Raw genomic sequence first — 5,289 nt, 5'->3', positions numbered from 1 at the left:
ATGGGTAGGAGAGTACAGTACAGTAGCAGAGTATAATGGGATAGTAGAGTACAGTACAGCAGCAGAGTATAATGGGATAGGAGAGTACAGTACAGTAGCAGAATATAATGGATAGTAGAGTCCAGTACAGCAGCAGAGTATAATGGGATAGGAGAGTACAGTACAGCAGCAGCAGAGTATAATGGGATAGGAGTACAGTACAGCAGTAGCAGGGTATAATGGGATAGGAGAGTACAGCAGCAGAGTATAATGGATTAGGAGAGAACAGTACAGCATCAGATTATAATATGATAGGAGAGTACTGTTCAGCAGCAGAGTATAATGTGATAGGAGAGTACAGTACAGCAGCAGCAGAGTATAATGGGATAGGAGTACAGTACAGCAGTAGCAGGGTATAATGGGATAGGAGAGTACAGTACGGCAGCAGAGTATAGTGGGATAGGAGAATACAGTATGGCAGCAGAGTATAATGGGATAGGAGAGTACAGTACAGCAGCAGAGTATAATGGGATAGGAGAGTACAGTACAGCAGCAGCAGAGTATAATGGGACAGGAGAGTACAGCACAGCAGCAGAGTATAATGGGATATGAGAGTACAGTACAGGAGCAGAGTATAATGGGATAGGAGAGTACAGTACAGTACAGCAGCAGAGTATAATGGGATAGGAGAGTACAGTACAGTACAGTACAGCAGCAGCAGAGTATAATGGGATAGGAGAGTACAGTACAGTAGCAGAGTATACTGGGATAGGAGAGTACAGTACAGCAGCAGAGTATAATGGATAGTAGAGTACAGTACAGAAGCAGAGTATAATGGGATAGGAGAGTACAGTACAGCAGCAGAGTGTAATGGGATAGGAGAGTACAGTACAGTAGCAGAGTATAATGGGATAAGGAGTACAGTACAGAAGCAGAGTATAATGGGATAGGAGAGTACAGTACAGCAGCAGAGTATAATGGGATAGGATAGAAGAGTACAGTACAGAGTATAATGGGATAGGAGAGTACAGTACAGTAGCAGAGTATAATGGGATAAGGAGTACAGTACAGAAGCAGAGTATAATGGGATAGGAGAGTACAGTACAGCAGCAGAGTATAATGGGATAGGATAGAAGAGTACAGTACAGAGTATAATGGGATAGGAGAGTACAGTACAGCAGCAGAGTTTAATGGGATAGGAGAGTACAGTACAGTAGCAGAGTATAATGGAATAGGAGAGTGCAGTACAGCAGCAGCAGAGTATAATGGGATAGGAGCGTACAGTACAGCAGCAGAGTATAATGCGATAGGAGAGTACAGTACAGTAGCAGAGTATAATGGGATAGGAGAGTACAGCAACAGCAGAGTATAATCGGATAAGGAGTACAGTAGCAGAGTATAATGGGATAGGAGAGTACAGTACAGTAGCAGAGTATACTGGGATAGGAGAGTACAGTACAGCAGCAGAGTATACTGGGATAGGAGAGTACAGTACAGCAGCAGAGTATAATGGGATAGGAGAGTACAGTACAGCAGCAGAGTATACTGGGATAGGAGAGTACAGTACAGCAGCAGAGTATACTGGGATAGGAGAGTACAGTACAGCAGCAGAGTATACTGGGATAGGAGAGTACAGTACAGCAGCAGAGTATACTGGGATAGGAGAGTACAGTACAGTAGCAGAGTATACTGGGATAGGAGAGTACAGTACAGCAGCAGAGTATACTGGGATAGGAGAGTACAGTACAGCAGCAGAGTATACTGGGATAGGAGAGTACAGTACAGCAGCAGAGTATAATGGGATAGGAGAGTACAGTACAGCAGCAGAGTATACTGGGATAGGAGAGTACAGTACAGTAGCAGAGTATAATGGGATAGGAGAGTACAGTACAGTAGCAGAGTATAGTGGGATAGGAGAGTACAGCAGCAACAGAGTATAATAGGATAGGAGAGTACAGTACAGCAGCAGAGTATAATGGGATAGGAGAGTACAGGACAACAGCAGAGTATAATGGGATAGGAGAGTACAGTACAGCCGCAGAATATAATGGGATAGGAGAGTACAGTACAGCAGCAAAGTATAATGGGATAGTAGAGTACAGTACAGCAGCAGAGTATAATGGATAGTAGAGTACAGTACAGCAGCAGAGTTTAATGGGATAGGAGAGTACAGTACAGCAGCAGAGTATAGTGGGAGAGGAGAGTACATTACAGCAGCAGAGTATAATGGGATAAGGAGTACAGTACAGCAGCAGAGTATAATGGGATAGGAGAGTACAGGACAGCAGCAGAGTAAAATGGGATAGGAGAGTACAGTACAGCAGCAGAATATAATGGGATAGGAGAGTACAGTACAGCAGCAAAGTATAATGGGATAGTAGAGTACAATACAGCAGCAGAGTATAATGGATAGTAGAGTACAGTACAGCAGCAGAGTTTAATGGGATAGGAGAGTACAGTACAGCAACAGAGTATAATGGGATAGGAGAGTACAGTACAGCAGCAGAGTATATTGGGATAGGAGAGTACAGTACAGCAGCAGAGTATAATGGATAGTAGAGTACAGTACAGCAGCAGAGTATAACGGGATAGGAGAGTACAGTACAGCAGCAGAGTATAATGGGATAGTAGAGTACAGTACAGTAGCAGCGTATAATGGTATAGGAGAGTACAGTACAGCAGCAGAATATAATGGGATAGGAGAGTACACTACAGCAGCAGAGTATACTGGGATAGGAGAGTACAGTACAGCAGCAGAGTATACTGGGATAGGAGAGTACAGTACAGCAGCAGAGTATACTGGGATAGGAGAGTACAGTACAGTAGCAAAGTATAATGGGATAGGAGAGTACAGTACAGCAGCAAATTATAATGGGATAGTAGAGTACAGTAAAGCAACAGAGTATAATGGGATAGGAGAGTATATTACAGGAGCAGAGTATAATGGGATAAGGAGTACAGTACAGCAGCAGAGTATAATGGGATAGGAGAGTACAGTACAGCAGCAGAGTATAATGGGATGGGAGAGTACAGTACAGCAGCAGAGTATAATGGGATAGGAGAGTACAGTACAGCAGCAGAGTATAATGGGATGGGAGAGTACAGTACAGCAGCAGAGTATAATGGGATGGGAGAGTACAGTACAGCAGCAGAGTATAATGGGATAGGAGAGTACAGTACAGCAGCAGTGTATAATGGTATAGGAGAGTACAGTACATTAGTAGAGTATAATGGGATAGTAGAGTACAGTACAGCAGCAGAATAGTATAATGGGTAGGAGAGTACAGTACAGCAACAGAGTATAATGAGATAGGAGAGTACAGCACCAGAACAGTATAATGGGATAGGATAGGAGAGTACAGTACAGCAGCATAGTATAATGGGTAGGAGAGTACAGGACAACAGCAGAGTATAATGGGATAGGAGAGTACAGTACAGCCGCAGAATTTAATGGGATAGGAGAGTACAGTACAGCAGCAAAGTATAATGGGATAGTAGAGTACAGTACAGCAGCAGAGTATAATGGATAGTAGAGTACAGTACAGCAGCAGAGTTTAATGGGATAGGAGAGTACAGTACAGCAACAGAGTATAATGGGATAGGAGAGTACAGCAGCAGCAGAGTATAATGGGATAGGAGAGTACATTACAGCAGCAGAGTATAATGGGATAAGGAGTACAGTACAGCAGCAGAGTATAATGGAATAGGAGAGTACAGTACAGCAGCAGAGTATAATGGGATGGGAGAGTACAGTACAGCAGCAGAGTATAATGGAATAGGAGAGTACAGTACAGCAGCAGAGTATAATGGGATGGGAGAGTACAGTACAGCAGCAGAATATAATGGGATAGGAGAGTACAGTACAGCAGCAGAGTATAATAGGATAGGAGAGTACAGCAGCAGCAGAGTATAATGGGTAGGAGAGTACAGTACAGTAGCAGAGTATAATGGGATAGTAGAGTACAGTACAGCAGCAGAGTATAATGGGATAGGAGAGTACAGTACAGCAGCAGAGTATAATGGGATAGGAGAGTACAGTACAGCAGCAGAGTATAATGGGTAGGAGAGTACAGTACAGCAGCAGAGTATAATGGGATAGGAGAGTACAGTACAGTAGCAGAGTATAATGGGATAGGAGAGTACAGTACAGCAGCAGAGTATAATGGGATAGGAGAGTACAGTACAGCAGCAGCAGAGTATAATGGGATAGGAGTACAGTACAGCAGTAGCAGGGTATAATGGGATAGGAGAGTACAGCAGCAGGGTATAATGGGATAGGAGAGAACAGTACAGCATCAGATTATAATATGATAGGAGAGTACTGTTCAGCAGCAGAGTATAATGTGATAGGAGAGTACAGTACAGCAGCAGCAGAGTATAATGGGATAGGAGTACAGTACAGCAGTAGCAGGGTATAATGGGATAGGAGAGTACAGTACGGCAGCAGAGTATAGTGGGATAGGAGAATACAGTATGGCAGCAGAGTATAATGGGATAGGAGAGTACAGTACAGCAGCAGAGTATAATGGGATAGGATAGAAGAGTACAGTACAGAGTATAATGGGATAGGAGAGTACAGTACAGTAGCAGAGTATAATGGGATAAGGAGTACAGTACAGAAGCAGAGTATAATGGGATAGGAGAGTACAGTACAGCAGCAGAGTATAATGGGATAGGATAGAAGAGTACAGTACAGAGTATAATGGGATAGGAGAGTACAGTACAGCAGCAGAGTTTAATGGGATAGGAGAGTACAGTAGCAGAGTATAATGGAATAGGAGAGTGCAGTACAGCAGCAGCAGAGTATAATGGGATAGGAGAGTACAGTACAGCAGCAGAGTATAATGCGATAGGAGAGTACAGTACAGCAGCAGAGTATAATGCGATAGGAGAGTACAGTACAGTAGCAGAGTATAATGGGATAGGAGAGTACAGCAACAGCAGAGTATAATCGGATAAGGAGTACAGTAGCAGAGTATAATGGGATAGGAGAGTACAGTACAGCAGCAGAGTATACTGGGATAGGAGAGTACAGTACAGCAGCAGAGTATACTGGGATAGGAGAGTACAGTACAGTAGCAGAGTATACTGGGATAGGAGAGTACAGTACAGCAGCAGAGTATACTGGGATAGGAGAGTACAGTACAGCAGCAGAGTATAATGGGATAGGAGAGTACAGTACAGCAGCAGAGTATACTGGGATAGGAGAGTACAGTACAGTAGCAGAGTATAATGGGATAGGAGAGTACAGTACAGTAGCAGAGTATAGTGGGATAGGAGAGTACAGCAGCAACAGAGTATAATAGGATA

The sequence above is a fragment of the Pseudophryne corroboree genome, chromosome 1, assembly GCF_028390025.1.
Source record: "Pseudophryne corroboree isolate aPseCor3 chromosome 1, aPseCor3.hap2, whole genome shotgun sequence".
Classification (NCBI taxonomy): Eukaryota; Metazoa; Chordata; class Amphibia; order Anura; family Myobatrachidae; genus Pseudophryne; species Pseudophryne corroboree.
This window is presented reverse-complemented; position numbering follows the sequence as displayed.